The 18,822-nt window shown below is 40.6% G+C and overlaps 1 protein-coding gene across 12 annotated transcripts in view; it reads right to left on the minus strand.

Moving 5' to 3' along the window:
• ncor1 (nuclear receptor corepressor 1) overlaps positions 1–18,822 on the minus strand; it is a 124,287-nt gene that overhangs the window by 105,104 nt on the left and 361 nt on the right. For 2 of the 12 annotated variants that reach the window (XM_090192315.1, XM_090192312.1), the window contains exon 2: positions 7,682–7,800. The exons of the other annotated variants lie outside the window; for them this stretch is intronic. The gene's annotated coding sequence lies outside the window, so the exon portion shown is untranslated. The remainder of the gene's footprint in view (positions 1–7,681; positions 7,801–18,822) is intronic. 12 annotated transcript variants of the gene reach the window in all.

The following is an 18,822-nucleotide window of genomic DNA, read 5'->3' on the forward strand; positions in this document are numbered from 1 at the left end:
TAGGTGCCTTTTGGCAAACTCCAAAAGGGCTGTCACGTGCCTTTTACTGAGGAGGGGCTTCCGTCTGGCCACTCTACCATAAAAGGCCTCTGTCAGAGTGACCATCGTGTTCTTGGTTACGTCCCTGACCAAGGCCCTTCTCCCCCGACTGCTCAGTTTGGCCGGGCGGCCAGCTCTAGGAAGAGTCTTGGTCGTTCCAAACTTCTTCCATTTAAGAATGACGGAAGCCACTGTGTTCTTGGGTACATTCAATGCTCATAAATGTTTTGGTACCCTTCCCCAGATCTTTGCCTTGGCACAATCCTGTCTCGGAGCTCTACAGACAATTCCTTCAACCTCATGGCTTGGTTTTTGATCTGATATCTACTGTCAACTGTGGGACCTTATATAGACCTTTGCCTTTCCAAATCATGTACAATCAATTGAATTTACCACATGTGGAATCCAAGTTGTAGAAACATCTCAAAGATGATCAATAGAAACACGATTCACCGGAGCTCAATTTCGAGTCCCATAGCAAAGGGTCTCAACTTATATCAATAAGGTATTTTCTGTTAGAAAACGTTGTCAGTGTAAACTTAAAACAACTAAAGTATGTAGAATAGATAATGGACCGATGTAGAGTACCAGTCAAAGGTTTGGACACACCTACTCATTCTAGGGTTTATTTATTTTTACTATTTTCTACATTGATATCAAGGATCTGGATAGATTATGTATGGACGGATGGTCTAAGACTCGGATGGTCAATCTCATAAAACATTTAAGAAAAAAGGCTCAGTGCCGCTATACTCGCAAGGTGAGGTCTTGAAAACAGGGCTGCCAATCATTTTGACCCCATCTTTGAAAAAAAAAAAAACATGTTAAACGAAATCTATTCTGAGAAATTGTATTAGCCTAGTATAAAATATATATTTTAAATTAGCATAAAATATAGCTCAGTATAAAATAAAGTATATTTTGCTCATCTTTATCAAGGGTGCAAATTATTTTGGACCTGACTGTATACACTGTCTGCCAGTATGCAACATAGATCAGAGGTTCCAACCTTTTCCATTCCAAGGACCACCAAATCATGCTCAAAAGCGTGAAGACCACCATTTTCAGAGTCGCAGATTTTTTTAACATAAAATATCTTGACAGTCAAACAGAGTAAATTTGATCAGGGAATGTTATAGATTAATTCCAAATTGAGCAAATTGAGCAGCAGCTGCTGAAAAAAAATGAGCTCCTACAAATATTGAAATTTACATGTTTTTAGAGTGAATTACATTGGAAAAAAGCTAAAGAAAACTGCAAGACTGAATTGGAGGCAAAACAAGCAACAATCAAAGAAGATTTTTCATAAAATTGTAGTTATCTTAGCTAGCTGAATTGTTTACCAGTTACTAAGCAGTTGCTAGGGATTATCCTGGAATAAGCTAGCTAGCTAACAAAGAACATCTAGTTAACAGAAGAAAAGAAAGACAAAATAAAGACAGAAGAAAAAGGACATCAGTGAAACAGTCCTCTAAAGACAAGAGACAATAGTACAAGAAACAACGCTTCTATTGCGTTTATATTCTATTCCTATGGTTTGCAAGATGGCATAGCAGTCAGACGTCCTTTGTCCTCGTCTTGTCCCGTCCCATGTATATGTTTTGTATATTTTTCTTCGCATATCTTTTTACATATTTTTTCTAAAAACTCAGCATCAAAACACTCTCCTGCAACCCGCCTCACCAAATGTGGTGCAGATCGTTTTTGTTTTTTTTCAAAAGTATTATTCACCTCGTAAACGAAATCCACAACAGAAGCTAGCCAGAAGTTAACCAGCTCACAAGCTAACGTTAGTATTCAGCTAACGACGGCTAGCGGTCATCAGCTATCCTTTAGCTCGGAAAGCTATCGGCAGTTTTGTACAACGTGACAATGCGATTTTTTGTCCATATCCCTGGATTTCTACCGCAAGTTCTGGACATTTACACCTGGATCTTGCAGCTAACTAGCTGCTATCCACGTGACTATTGGCTAACGTCGATTCCGGCGCAAACACCAATTATCCCGGATCTAGCCAGCTGAAGAGTTCCATCAGCCACTCCTGGGCTACAATCACCTATCCGGACCTGTTTTACTGCCGATGTGGAGCCCTGCTAACTGCGGCCCGCTAATTGTTAGCTGTCTTGAGCATATCAGCTGCTATCTTCTTGGGCCACTATAACTAACTATTTTGACAATTGGATTGGTCCCCTCTACCACACGGAACTCACTAATCTACCGACGGAAATGCACGGGGTTGCTAAAAACAGACCTCCATCTTCTGCTAGCTTGCTACCCATGGCTCGGCTAGCTGTGTGAATCGCCGTGACCCCAACCAACCTCACTACTCACTCGACCCTTCTGATCACTCGGCTAAGCATGCCTCTCCTTAGTGTCAATATGCCTTGTCCATTGCTGTTCTGGTTAGTGTTTATTGGCTAATTTCACTGTAGAGCCTCTAGCCCTGCTCATTATACCTTATACAACCCTTCAGTTCCACCACCCACACATGCGATGACATCACCTGGTTTCAATGATGTTTCTAGAGACAATATCTCTCATTATCACTCAATGCCTAGGTTTACCTCCACTGTATTCACATCCTACCATACCTTTGTCTGTACACTATACCTTATACTTTATTTTATCGCCCCCAGAAACCTGCTCCTTTTACTCTTTGTTCCGGGCGTCCAACAAGTCCAACTCTCATGGCTTTTAGCAGTACCCTTATCCTACTCCTCCTCTGTGCCTCTGGCGATATAGAGGTGAATCCAGGCCCTGCAGTGCCAAGCTCCACTCCTATTCCCCTGGCGCTCTCTTTTGATGACTTCTGTAACCGTAAAAGCCCTGGTTTCATGCATGTTAACATTAGAAGCCTCCTCCCTAAGATTGTGCTAAAGCAGTGAATAAAACACTCTGCCAACCCGGATGTCTTAGCCGTGTCTGAATCGTGGCTTAGGAAGACCACCAATATCTGAAATCCCCATCCCCAACTACAACATTTTCAGACTAGATAGAACGGCCAAAGGGGGCGGTGCCGCAATCTACTGCAGAGATAGCCTGCAGAGTTCTGTTCTACTATCCAGGTCTGTGCCCAAACCATTTGAACTTCTACTTTTAAAAATCCACCTCTTTAAAAACAAGTCTCTCACCATTGCCGCCTGCTATAGACCACCCTCTGCCCACAGCTGTGCTCTGGATACCATATGTGAACTGAATGCCCCCCATTTATTATCAGAGCTCGTGCTGTTAGGTGACCTAAACTGTGACATGCTTAACACCCCGGCCATCCTACAATCTAAGCTTGATGCCCTCAATCTCACACAAATTATCAATGAACCTACCAGGAACAACCCCAAAGCCGTAAACACGGGCACCCTCATATATATCATCATAACCAACTTGCCCTCTAAACACACCTCTGCTGTTTTCAACCAAGATCTCAGCGATCACTGACTAATTGACTGCATCTGTAATGGGTCAGCGGTCAAAAAACATCCACTCATTACTATCAAACGCTCCCTGAAACACCCCCCCCCCCCCCACACACTTCTAATTGACCTGGCCCGGGTATCCTGGAAGGATATCGACCTCATCCCGTCAGTAGAGGATGCCTGGTTATTTATTTTAAATGCCTTCCTCGCTATCTTAAATAAGCATGCCCCATTCAAGAAATGTACAAACAGGAACAAATATAGCCCTTGGTTCTCTCCAGACCTGACTGACCTTAACCAACACAAAAACATCCAGTGGAGTTCTGCATTTACATCGAACAGCCCCCGTGAAATGCAACTTTTTAGGGAAGTTAGAAACCAATATTTACAGGCAGTTAGAAAAGCCAAGGCTAGCTTTTTCAAGCAGAAATGTGCATCCTGCAACACAAACTCAAAAAAGTTCTGGGACGTGGAGAATAAGAGCACCTCCTCCCAGCTGCCCACTACACTGAGGATAGGAAACTCTGTCACTGCCAATAAATCCACTATAATTGAGAATTTCAATAAGGATTTTTTCAAAGGGGGGAACACTCTTGACCCAAACTGCTACAGGCCTATACCTATCCTACCCTGCCTTTCTAAAGGTCTTCGAAAGCCAAGTTAACAAACAGATCACAGACCATTTCGAATCACACCGTACCTTCTCCGATATGCAATCTGGTTTCAGAGGTGGTCATGGGTGCACTTCAGCCACGCTCAAGGTTCTAAACGAAATCTTAACTGCCATCGATTAGAAACAATACTGTGCAGCCGTATTCATTGATCTGGCCAAGGCTTTCGACCCTGTCAATCACCACATTCTTATCGGCAGACTCAACAGCCTTGGTTTTTCAAATTATTGCCTCGCCTGGTTTACCAACTACTTCTCAGACAGAGTTCAGTGTGTCAAACCTGAGGGCCTGTTGTCCGGGCCTCTGACAGTCTATGGGGGTGCCCCATGGTTCAATACTTGGGCCGACTCTCTTCTCTGTATATATCAATGATGTCGCTCTTGCTGCTGGTGAGTCTCTGATCCACCTCTACACAGATGACACCATTCTGTATACTTCTGGCCCTTCTTTGGACACGGTGTTAACAACCCTCCAGATGAGCTTCAATGCCATACAACACTCCTTCCATGGCCTCCAACTGCTCTTAAATACAAGTAAAACTAAATGCATCCTCTTCAACCAATCGCTGCCTGCACCTGCCAGCCCGTCCAGCATCACTACTCTGGACGGTCCTGACTTAGAATATGTGGACAACTACAAATACCTAGGTGTCTGGTTAGACTGTAATCTCTCCTTCCAGACTCACATAAAATATCTCTAATCCAAAGTTAAATCTAGAAGCGGCTTCCTATTTTGCAACAAAGCATCCTTCACTCATGCTGCCAAACATACCCTCGTAAAACTGACCATCTTACCGATCCTCGAATTTGGCGATGTCATTTACAAAATAGCCTCCAACACCCTACTCAACAAATTGGATTCAGTCCATCACAGTGCAATCCGTTTTGTCAACAAAGCCCCATATACTACCCTCCACTGCGACATGTACGCTCTCGTTGGCTGGCCCTCGCTTCATATTCGTTGCCAAACCCACTGGCTCAAGGTAATCTACAAGACCCTGCTAGGTAAAGTCCCACCTTATCTTTGCATGCTGGTAACCATGGCTGCACCCACCCGTAGCACGCGTTCCAGCAGGTATATCTCACTTGTCACCCCCAAAGCCAATTTCTCCTTTGGCCACCTCTCCTTCCTCTCCAACTGGAAACAATTATCTCCCTCACTAGCTTTAACTTCTAATGGCTGGGGGGCAGTATTGAGTAGTTTGGATGAATAAGGTGCCCAGAGTAAACTCCCTGCAACTCAGGCCAAGAAGCTAAGATATGCATATAATTAGTAGATTTGGATAGAAAACACTCTGAAGTTCCTAAAACTGTTTGAATGATGTATGTGAGTATAACAGAACTCATATGGCTGGCAAAAACCTGAGACAAAATCCAACCAGGAAGTGTGAAATCTGAGGTTTGTAGTTTTTCAACTCTTTGCCTATCCAAGACTGTGTAAATTTGGTCTGATTGCTCTACCTAAGGCTTCCACTAGATGTCAACAGTCTTTAGAACCTTGTTTGAGGCTTCTACTGTGAAGGAGGAGAGAATGAGAGCTGCTTCAACCAGAGGTCTGGTACGAAGGCCATAAGCTCAGTCAGGCATGCGCACGTGAGAGGTAGCTGCGTTCCATTGCATTTCTAAAGACAAAGGAATTCTCCGGTTGAAACATTATTGAAGATTTATGTTAAAAACATCCTAAAGATTGAGTCTATACATCGTTTGACATGTTTCTACGAAATGTAACGGATCTTTTTGACTTTTTGTTTGGCCAAACAAAAAATGAGGTATTTGGACATAAATGATGGACTTTATCGAACAAAACAAACATTTATTGTGGAACTGGGATTCCTGGGAGTGCATTCTGATGAAGATCATCAAAGGTAAGTGAATATTTATAATGCTATTTCTGACTTCTGTTGACTCCACAACATGGCGGGTATCTGTATGGCTTGTTTTTGTGTCTGAGCGCCGCACTCAGATTATTGCATGGTGTGCTTTTTCCGTAGTTTAAAAAAAATCTGACACAGCAGTTGCATTAAGGATAAGTTTATCTAAAGTTCCATGCATAACCCTTGTATCTTTTATTAATTCCGTTAGCGGGATCTCAGGCGTAAGAAGTTAAGCACCAGCTGTCAGAGCAGCTCACAAATCACTGCACCTGTACATAGCCCATCTATAAATAGCCCAAACAACCACCTCTTCCCCTACTATATTTATTTATTTTGCTACTTTGCACCCCAGTATTTCTACTTTGCACACTTATCTACTGTCAATTCTACCATTCCAGTATTTTAAATTGCTACATTGTATTTACTTCGCCACCATGGCCTATTTATTGCCTTTACCTCCCTTATCTCACCTCATTTGCTCACATTGCATATAGACTTATTTTTCAACTGTATTATTGACTGTATGTTTGTTTTACTCCATGTGTAACTCTGTGTTGTTATATGTGTCAAACTGCTTTGCTTTATGTTGGCCAGGTCACAGTTGTAAATGAGAACTTGTTCTCAACTTGCCTACCTGGTTAAATAAAGGTGAAATACATTTAAAATTAAAAAATTTAAAAACACCAACACCAGTAGAAATCCACTTTTTCGAGTAGAAAGACGATGGCCAGATGTTACCCAATGCAACATCACAACCACCAAAAAAATATTGAATGGGTCTTCCACTTCCCTCATTCATATCAATAAGTCATAATTTTTGTAAAAGTATGATATATTTGGGCTGAAATAACATAACTGCCCGCTTCAAGCAAATTTGTGCCAATGACGTGTCTTTTCCTATGCAATGGCATGTCAATGTTTTTTTGTTTCAGGGCTGGGTTTTATTTGAATGGTACCATACCACCCACCAGCATGGCATTGTTTTTTATTCATAACCACCTGCAAATTTTGCAAGTGACTGACTGCTGAGCTAAATAATATAATCTTTGGATACAGCAAAGATGGTGGATAAATTACGATGGTTCACTCAGACCATTTACCATTGAAAAAAACTTACTTAACGGGGTGGCTCTCCCATAGACACTAATGCAATAGCAGCTGGGTCTGGTCTACTTAGTTCATTGACTTTCTTCTGTCTCTGGCTCAATGGCTGGCTTAGAAATGGTGAAAAGTAAAAGTGGTGCAAACTTATGTTTTTGCACCTCCACTTTTTTACCAGCAAAATTTCATCGTCCATTGGATAATTTGTCAAGTTTCACTTATTTTTGTGCTAGTCTAAAAATAGACGGTAGAATTGCGTGATACAATTTCATTTTAGATGTCGATTAACTTCTTGCGTCGAGCAATCCCGTATCCGGGAGCGTAATCATAGCCTCAAGCTCATTAGCATAACGCAACGTTAACTATTCATGAAAATCGCAAATGAAATGAAATAAATATATTGTCTCACAAGCTTAGCCTTTTGTTAACAACACTGTCATCTCAGACTTTCAAAATATGCTTTTCAACCATAGCTACACAAGCATTTGTGTAAGAGTATTGATAGCTAGCATAGCATTAAGCCTAGCATTCAGCAGGCAACATTTTCACAAAAACAAGAAAAGCATTCAAATAAAATAATTTACCTTTGAAGAACATCGGATGTTTTCAATGAGGAGACTCTCAGTTAGATAGCAAATGTTCAGTTTTTCCCAAAAGATTATTTGTGTAGGAGAAATCGCTCCGTTTTGTTCATCACATTTGGCTAAGAAAAAAAAACGAAAATTCAGTCATTACAACGCCAAACTTTTTTCCAAATTAACTCCATAATATCGACAGAAACATGGCAAACGTTGTTTAGAATCAATCCTCAAGGTGTTTTTCACATATCTATTCGATGATAAATTATTCGAGGCAGTTTGGTTTCTCCTCTGAACCAAATGGAAAAATGCACGCAGCTGGAGATTACACAATAATTTCGACGGAGGACACCAAGCGGGCACCTGGTAAATGTAGTCTCTTATGGTCAATCTTCCAATGATATGCCTACAAATACGTCACAATGCTGCAGACACCTTGGGGAAACGACAGAAAGTGTAGGCTCATTCCTGCGCATTCAAAATCTGGGGCACTTCCTGTATGAAATTTCATCTTGGTTTCGCCTGTAGCATTAGTTCTGTGGCACTCACAGACAATTTTTTGCAGTTTTGGAAACGTCAGTGTTTTCTTTCCAAAACTGTCAATTATATGCATAGTCGAGCATCTTTTCGTGACAAAATATCTTGTTTAAAACGGGAACGTTTTTTTATCCAAAAATTAAAAGAGCGCCCCCTATATCGAAGAAGTTAAGGTAGCCCCCAAACCTCTCTGATTCAGAGGGGTTGGGTTAAATGCGGAAGACACATTTCCGTTGAATGCATTCTGTTGGACAATAGGCATGGTTTAGGTAGGCTGCTAGTCTTTCTGAAATAATTATTTTCACTTGACTTACAGTATGCTTGTCCGAACTGAAATGGCGCTCACATAGCTTTATAGAGTTGTCCCCGACAACAACAAAAACTTGGGTTGACCTAAAGTAGTCTGGTCAATGTTTAAATGTGTATTTTTTCATATACAGACAAACCTTATGTGTCTATATGCATTCAGCTTGTCTGATACTTTAAGCACTTTGTTTGATGAAATAAGAAACAAATAACTCAAGAGGGATCCAGAGATCAAGATAACCAGAAGAAGAAAATAAAAAAACCTGACCCAACCATTCTCCTGCTCCTGCAGATTCTGCCGTTACTCTCCTGAAGTTGCCGATAATAGGCTACATAAGTCGGCTGCACACTTTCATGTGGAATGCCAATTTTTCTTACCGTTTCTACCGATCTGAGTGGAAGTTATGGTTTTCATATGCACATTTTCATTTAATTTATAACGTCTTTGTGACGCAAAATCATTGTCATATTGTTAATTAATTCTACCAACCTAAAAAGTAACTTCTATTGCCAACTATGTAAAAATTACCTACAAAAAGCCAACATATCTAAACATTGCAGCCTGCAGGTAGAACATATCCTGATAAAAATAGATATCCTATAAATCACATTGGCTATGCATGGCCTGTCTGCAACAAACTTGAAACAAATATTAACTTGGGTCCAGCCTGAAGCTTGAGCTAGAAAATTTGCAACATTTTATAAAATATTCTGGGCCATCAGATTTTCCTGCGCCAGTGAGCTCAGAACAGACACAGCTGTAGGCTATTTGCGCAAGGGATAACGAGTAATCAGGTAGGCCTATTTTATGACGTTTCCACTGGATCAAAGCATGACGTTTTTCCCTTTCACGCAGAGTGGTTATCTAAATGGGGAGAGCTGGAAAGATTTATCAAATACATTAAGGAACTATTGTCATTCTCAATGGTTGTAAAAACAGACTTAGTTTGCTTGCTGTTTGAGGAGAAGAAAACATTACATTCAGAGGCTCCACAGCTCAATAGTGGTTGTGCGTTAAGCCAATCAGATCCCCAAATGTGCACATTCATTTGCCTCCATTTGCAGGCAGAACAGGTAGCCTATAGGCCTACTTCTAAGCATAAACTAGGTGTGTGTCCTTACTCAACATTGATAGGAGCACTCCAAACAAAAAGACAATGACTAAATTGAAAAAACACAAAAAGGCAATGAAATAAACCAAAACTTGTTTCACACAAGAAGCATAGGTTGTGCACTCTGCAAGTAATGTGTCCAGTCCGACAATGAGAATGGTAAAAGACTAATAATAATAAATAATATTTTGAATGCATTAACAGAAATGACCGTAACCAAACAAACATTGGAAATGAGAAATTATAGGAATTAACAGCAAATGTACTACAGTTGAAGTCGGAAGTCTACATACACTTAGGTTGGAATCATTAAAACTTGTTTTTCAACCACTCAACAAATTTCTTGTTAATGAACTATAGTTTTGGCAAGTCGGTTAGGACATCTACTTTGTACATGACATAAGTCATTTTTCCATCAATTGTTTACAGACTTATAATTCAATGTATCACAATTCCAATCGGTCAGAAGTTTACATACACTAAGTTGACTGTGCCTTTAAAACAGCTTGGAAAATTCCAGAAAATTATGGACATGGCTTAAGAAGCTTCTGATAGGCTAATTAACATAATTTGAGTCAATTGGAGGTGTATGTATTTCAAGGCCTACCTTCAAACTCAGTGCCTCTTTGCTTGCCATTATGGGAAAATCAAAAGAAATCAGCCAAGACCTCAGAAAATAAAAAATTATAGATCTCCACAAGTCTGGTTCATCCTTGGGGGCAATTTCCAAGCGCCTGAAGGTACCACGTTCATCTGTACAAACAATGGTACGCAGGTATAAGCACCATGGGACCACGCAGCCGTCATACCGCTCAGGAAGGAGACGGGTTCTGTCTCCTAGAGATGAATGTACTTTGGTGCAAATCAATCACAGAACAGCAGCAAAGGACCTTGTGAAGATGTTGGAGGAAACAGGTACAAAAGTATCTATATCCACAGTAAAACGAGTCCTATACCGACATAACCTGAAAGGCCCCTAAACAAGGAAGAAGCCACTGCTCAAAAACTGACAGACTACGGTTTGCAACTGCACATGGGGACAAATATCGTACTTTTTGAATGTCCTCTGGTCTGATGAAACAAAAATAGAACTGTTTGGCCATAATGGCCATCGTTATGTTTGGAGGAAAAAGGGGGGTGCTTGCAAGCCCGAAGAACACCATCCCAACCGTGAAGCATGGGGGTGGCAGCATCATGCTGTGGGGGTGCTTTGCTGCAGGAGGGACTGGTGCACTTCACAAAATAGATGGCATCATGAGGTAGGAAATGTATGTGGATATATTGAAGCAACATCAAGACATCAGTCAGGAAGTTATAGCTTGGTCACAAATGGGTCTTGCAAATGGACAATGACCCCAAGAATACTTCAAAAGTTGTAGCAAAATGGCTTAAGGTCAACAAAGTTAAGGTATTGGAGTGGCCATCACAAAGCCCTGACCACAATCCTATAGAAAATGTGTGGGCAGAACTGAAAAAGAGTGTGCGAGCAAGGAGGCCTACAAACCTGACTCAGTTACACCAGCTCAATGGGCCAAAATTCACCCAACTTATTGTGGGAAGCTTGTGGAAGGCTCCCCGAAACATTTGACCCAAGTTAAACAATTTAAAGGCAATGCTACCATAAACTCAATTAGTATATGTAAACTTCTGACCCACTGGGAATGTGATGAAAGAAAGAAATCATTCTCTCTACTATTATTTTGACATTTCACATTCTTAAAATAAAGTGGTGATCCTAACTAACCTAAGACAGGGAATTTTTACTAGGAATAAATGTCAGGAATTGTGAAAAAGTTTAAATATATTTGGCTACGGTGCATGTAAACTTCCGACTTAAACTGTATATTTAAATGGAGAATTGATAGACTAACAATCAAATGCAAATAATTCACACAACGATGTTATGAAACAATAAATGTGCACAAATTGGCAGAAGAGAGTGCATTCTGTTGAGGGAAGTGCATTGTGCATTTTAACCACACACCATTTTTTTCTTGGACTGTGCCATCCGCAATGGATTAGTTCACTGAGATAGGTGTCTTGTGTGCCATTAAAAATATATTTTCTACTGCTCTACAATTTTTTTTTAAACTTGGTCAACCAATAGTCTGTCGGCCAAACAATCGATTAATTGGGGTCAGCACTTTCATTAGCTCGCTAAGGTTAGCATGAAAGCTAGGTACACTGGCAGCTGGCAGTCAGTGCCCAGTGTGTTTCTCTGCTACATGTGGAAATCACAACGTTCCCACACCCAATTTCTGAATAGATATTAGCAGCCTGCATCAATCTCCGATTTGTAACCTGAGGCTGCATTCATTGTAACTGGGGATTTTAACAAGGCTAATCTGAAAACAAGACTCCCAAAATTGTATCAGCATATCAATTGCGCAACCAGGGCTGGTTTAACCAGGGCTGGTAAAACCTTGGATCATTGCTATTCTAACTTCCGCGATGCATATAAGGCCCTCCCCCGTCCTCCTTTCGGAAAAGCTGACCACGACTCCATTTTGTTGCTCCCTGCCTACAGGCAGAAACTAAAACAATAAGCTCCCGCGCTCAGGTCTGTTCAACGCTGGTCCGACCAATCCGATTCCACACTTCAAGACTGCTTTGATCACGTGGACTGGGATATGTTCCGCATTGCGTCTAACAACAACATTGACGAATACACTGATTCGGTGAGCGAGTTCATTAGAAAGTGCATTGACAATGTCATTCCCATAGCAACAATTAAAACATTCCCAAACCAGAAAACGTGGATTGATGGCAGCATTCGCGTGAAACTGAAAGTGCATACCACTGATTTTAACCAGGGAAAGGTGACCGGAAACATGACCGAATACAAACAGTGTAGCTATTCCTGCCGCAAGGCAATCAAACAAGCTAAGTGTCAGTATAGAGACAAAGTAGAGTCACAATTCAACGGCTCAGACACAAGAGGTATGTGGCAGGGTCTACAGTCAATCACGGATTACAAAAAGAAAACCAGCCCCGTCTCAGACCAGGATGTCTTGCTCCCAGGCAGACTAAATAACTTTTTTGCCCGCTTTGAGGACAATACAGTGCCACTGACACGGCCCGCAACCAAAACCTGCGGACTCTCCTTCACTGCAGCCGACGTGAATAAAACATTTAAACGTGTCAACCCTCGCAAGGCTGCAGGCCCAGACGGCATCCCCAGCCGCGTCCTCAGAGCATGCGCGGACCAGCTGGCTGGTGTGTTTACGGACATATTCAATCAATCCTTATCCCAGTCTGCTGTTCCCACATGCTTCAAGAGGGCCACCATTGTCCCTGTTCCCAAGAAAGCTAAGGTAACTGAGCTAAACGACTACCGCCCCGTAGCACTCACTTCCGTCATCATGAAGTGCTTTGAGAGACTTGCACTGTTTATGACTTCAAACCTATCAACTCTTGAGATGAGGCTGGTGTGACCGAAGTGAAATGGCTGGCTAGTTAGCGCGCGCTAATAGCGTTTCAAACTTCACTCGCTCTGAGCCTTGGAGTGGTTGTTCCCCTTGCTCTGCATGGGTAACGCTGCTTCGATGTGGTGGCTGTTGTCATTGTGTTGCTGGTTCGAGCCCAGGGAGGAGCGAGGAGAGGGACGGAGGCTATACTGTTACATTGGCAATACTAAAGTGCCTATAAGAACATCCAATAGTCAAAGGTTAATGAAATACAAATGGTATAGAGGGAAATAGTCCTACAATAACTACAACCTAAAACTTCTTACCTGGGAATATTGAAGACTCATGTTAAAAGGAACCACCAGCTTTCATATGTTCTCATGTTCTTAGCAAGGAACTGAAACGTTAGCACATATTGCAATTTTACTTTCTTCTCCAACACTTTGTTTTTGCATTATTTAAACCAAATTGAACGTTTCATTATCTACTTGAGGCTAAATTGATTTTATGTATTATATTAAGTTAAAATAAGTGTTCATTCAGTATTGTTGTAATTGTCATTATTACAAATATATATATATATATATATATATATATATATACACATACACACACAGTGCCTTGCGAAAGTATTCGGCCCCCTTGAACTTTGCGACCTTTTGCCACATTTCAGGCTTCAAACATAAAGATATAAAACTGTATTTTTTTGTGAAGAATCAACAACAAGTGGAACACAATCATGAAGTGGAACGACATTTATTGGATATTTCAAACTTTTTTAACAAATCAAAAACGGAAAAATTGGGCGTGCAAAATTATTCAGCCCCCTTAAGTTAATACTTTGTAGCGCCACCTTTTGCTGCGATTATAGCTGTAAGTCGCTTGGGGTATGTCTATCAGTTTTGCACATCGAGAGACTGACATTTTTTCCCATTCCTCCTTGCAAAACAGCTCGAGCTCAGTGAGGTTGGATGGAGAGCATTTGTGAACAGCAGTTTTCAGTTCTTTCCACAGATTCTCGATTGGATTCAGGTCTGGACCATTCTAACACCTGGATATGTTTATTTTTGAACCATTCCATTGTAGATTTTGCTTTATGTTTTGGATCATTGTCTTGTTGGAAGACAAATCTCCATCCCAGTCTCAGGTCTTTTGCAGACTCCATCAGGTTTTCTTCCAGAATGGTCCTGTATTTGGCTCCATCCATCTTCCCATCAATTTTAACCATCTTCCCTGTCCCTGCTGAAGAAAAGCAGGCCCAAACCATGATGCTGCCACCACCATGTTTGACAGTGGGGATGGTGTGTTCAGCTGTGTTGCTTTTACGCCAAACATAACGTTTTGCATTGTTGCCAAAAAAGTTCAATTTTGGTTTCATCTGACCAGAGCACCTTCTTCCCCATGTTTGGTGTGTCTCCCAGGTGGCTTGTGGCAAACTTTAAACAACACTTTTTATGGATATCTTTAAGAAATGGCTTTCTTCTTGCCACACTTCCATAAAGGCCAGATTTGTGCAATATACGAATGATTGTTGTCCTATGGACAGTCTCCCACCTCAGCTGTAGATCTCTGCAGTTCATCCAGCGTGATCATGGGCCTCTTGGCTGCATCTCTGAAAAGTCTTCTCCTTGTATGAGCTGAAAGTTTAGAGGGACGGCCAGGTCTTGGTAGATTTGCAGTGGTCTGATACTCCTTCCATTTCAATATTATCGCTTGCACAGTGCTCCTTGGGATGTTTAAAGCTTGGGAAATCTTTTTGTATCCAAATCCGGCTTTAAACTTCTTCACAACAGTATCTCGGACCTGCCTGGTGTGTTCCTTGTTCTTCATGATGCTCTCTGCGCTTTTAACGGACCTCTGAGACTATCACAGTGCAGGTGCATCTATACGGAGACTTGATTACACACAGGTGGATTGTATTTATCATCATTAGTCATTTAGGTCAACATTGGATCATTCAGAGATCCTCACTGAACTTCTGGAGAGAGTTTGCTGCACTGAAAGTAAAGGGGCTGAATAATTTTGCACGCCCAATTTTTCCGTTTTTGATTTGTTAAAAAAGTTTGAAATATCCAATAAATGTCGTTCCACTTCATGATTGTGTCCCACTTGTTGTTGATTCTTCACAAAAAAATACAGTTTTATATCTTTATGTTTGAAGCCTGAAATGTGGCAAAAGGTTGCAAAGTTCAAGGGGGCCGAATACTTTCGCAAGGCACTGTATATATATATATATATATTTTTTTTTTAAATAGGCCAATTAATCGGTATCTGCTTTTTTGGTCCTCCAATAATCGGTATCGGCGTTGAAAAATCATAATCGGTCGATGTCTTCTTAACATCTTTATGTAATACATGTATCACTAGCCACTTTAAACTATGCCACTTTGTTTACATACCCTACATTACTCATCTCATATGTATATCTACTGCATCTTGCCTATGCCGTTCTGTACCATCACTCATTCATATATCTTTATGTACATATTATTTATCCCTTTACACTTGTGTGTATAAGGAAGTAGTTTTGGAATTGTTAGGTTAGATTACTCGTTGGTTATTACTGCATTGTCGGAAATAGAAGCACAAGCATTTCGCTACACTCGCATTAACATCTGCTAACCATGTGTATGTGACAAATAAATTTGATTTGAACCTAAACAAGAATTTCCACTTTAGGACAGGAATTACCTGAAATAGGTGTGGCAACTTCTGAGGTGGGCCTTTAAAGGCTTATTATGATTAATATTATAAACAATACGCACTTACGTCAAATGTATTACAATACCAGTAATACTGCCAACTTACATCATTGTGAGAAGAAAGAAAATGTGAACAGAAATGTAGCTGACCACCTGCAGTAACCCCGTGGACCACAGGTTGAAAATCACTAGCATAGACAAGCATCCATCAATGGCCTATATATCTGTCTGGACGAGAGGGTAGCAGTGTTGTAGGAGGCTGCTGCAAGGGTCAAGCCCAACGTAAATATTAACAGAGGGGCTCTCTGGAGCAAACCTCATTGTGGAGGGCAAACCTCCTTGTCCAATAAAAAGAGCACACTACAAACAAAACATTTTGAATTGCCATGCTTTAATGTACACTACCGTTCAAAAGTTTGGGGTCAGTTAGAAATGCCCTTGGTTTTGAAAGAAAAGCTAATGTTCTCGTCCATTAAAATAACATCAAATTGATCTGAAATACAGTGTAGACATTGTTAATGGGCAAAAGAACACAGACACCGGACAGGCCAGCATCCTGGAATCGCCCCTTTACTGTTGAGACTGGTGTTTTGCGGGTACTATTTAATGAAGCTGCCAGTTGAGGAATTGCGAGGTGTCTGTGTCTCAAACTAGACACTCTAATGTACTTGTCCTCTTGCTCAGTTGTGCACCGGGGCCTCCCACTCCTCTTTCTATTCTGGTTAGAGGCAGTTTGCGCTGTTCTGTGAAGGGAGTAGTACACAGTGTTGTAGGAGAGCTTCAGTTTCTGGAATATCCTTAATTTCTCAGAACAAGAATAGACTGACGAGTTTCAGAAGAAAGTTATTTGTTTCTGGACATTTTGTGCCTGTTATCGAACCCACAAATCCTGATGCTCCAGATACTCAGATTGTCTAAAGAAGGCCAGTTTTATTGCTTCTTTAATCAGTACAACATTTTTCAGCTGTGCTAACATAATTGCAAAGGGGTTTTCTAATGATCAGTTATCCTTTTAAAATGATAAACTTGGATTAGCTAACACAACGTGGCATTGGAACACAGGATTGATGGTTGTTGATAATGGGCCTCTGTAGACATTCCATTTAACCAAAAAAAAATAAAAAAATCTGCCATTCCCAGCTACAATAGTCATTAAGAACTTTAACAATGTATACACTGTATTTCTGATCAATTTTATATTATTTTAAAAATTGACAAAAAAAAAGTGATTTTCATTCAAAAACAAGGACATTTGTAAGTGACCCCAAACGTTTGAACAGTAGTGTAATTTAGAAAAACTCCTTGCACCGAAGGTCCCCATCTTCCTTTTCGGAGTTACACTAATGCAGATGACAGCCTGTACAGATTCAGTTTGAGAGGGAAAGCCTGAATGTTTATCTGATGTCCTCTGAAATCTAGGATTTGTCAAAAACATCTGTTACACAGGTGTCATCCAGACAGACATGGCGAAGACAAGAATGACAAGACACATTTTGTTGTCAGGATTAATCTGTCAGACAAATCCTGAACTGCTGTGCATCTCTAATGTCATGCTGCTTCCCTAAAAAAATAGGTGATTCTTGAAGGGAACCAAATCGCCACAGTTGCTCTCCAAAGTTGCAGTTGCCTATGAGCTTTTCCTTCAAATGCATAAACAATAAATTGGCATAAAATATCCCGCAGAAACACTGATTTCATACTTGAAAATGACACACTACCTAGACTATGATGAAACAGGGATCCTCAAATCTACCCCTCTCATGATTGTGAACAATCTCTGATACAACTTGGATATAGGCTACAGAAACCAAAATGCACTAGCGGCATGTACAAGGTAAGGTGGCAGCTTTCCCCAGTGCTTTTTTGATGCTTGTTCTACATGCCCACAAGGATGGCACAATAATTATCTTCCATCGGGCTATGCCATCCTCCTGTCAATAATTTAGCAACAGATAAAACCTAAGGCAACGCAACGTCACAACCACCAATAAGAATATTGAATGAGTCTCTTCCACTTCCCTCATTCCTATATTTGTTTTACATAAAATGTAACGTTCGATAAAATAGTTAAACTGACAACCAATGAGGCCATATTATCGGAGACGATGAGACAGGTCAAGTGTGCACTTCATAAATAAACTGGATGATCTGAGTCTGCATCTTTAGGCCAGCTGACATTAGAGGACTTGGTTCACATTCTACTCAATACTGAGTTGCTCATCAATACAGAACATATCTAATACGACTCTTATTGTCGTTTGGTACCAGTTTGTTGACAGACAGGACCAGATGTTGAATTGTAGTTGCAAGGAAAAAACGTAGTTCAGGCTGAATAAATAACAAGCACTGATTGCAACAAACCACACTGAATATGATATTAGAGCAATGTGTTGACTAAACATACTGTCTCCGTGAAAGATTCAAATAGTTACTTTTGTGTTTGTTGGTGATGCTGGTTATACAGATGTTTACAATTAATAGCTAGTTTGTAATCATGTTAGCGAGCTAACTTACATTACATGATTGCCTAGCTAGCTAGTTTGCGCATAACGTTTACGTTACAAGCTAGAAATATAACCTTCACATCATCTCTGAAAATCAATTATTAACTACGATTGTCTAAAACGATTGATCTAGTTAATATTCAACACAAGATTACAGCTGCAAACATTAGTAGCAACTTGGCATAGGCAATGCTCGCTGCAGTCTCTGCCTGGTGCTTTTTGCCTGGTTAGCTTACATGCTAGCTAGTTTACAATATCGATAGCTTGTTGCTGAATTTAAGGATATGTGCGTTTCATTTTTTGTTGAAATTAACGGTAGCCTTCATTTGGCATAAATATGTAAATGCAGCATACTTGACCCGTTATAAAGTACATAAAAACATCGCATACCGTAAAACGACATTGTGTTGTTGGCTACAATATTTCACCTATGATTTCTCAACCAAGCCGCCATCTTGCAAAGGGTAATTCGCACCCTATAGTACAGTACGCTAAAGTGGCAGCTAAGCGTAACCCAAAGTTCTGCTATATTTTCAAAACATGTAACTTCTGTGCACATACAAAGAGATAGGTACTCAC

This window comes from Oncorhynchus mykiss, chromosome 12 (genome assembly GCF_057628025.1).
Source record: "Oncorhynchus mykiss isolate SJ-2025 chromosome 12, ASM5762802v1, whole genome shotgun sequence".
Lineage (NCBI taxonomy): Eukaryota > Metazoa > Chordata > Actinopteri > Salmoniformes > Salmonidae > Oncorhynchus > Oncorhynchus mykiss.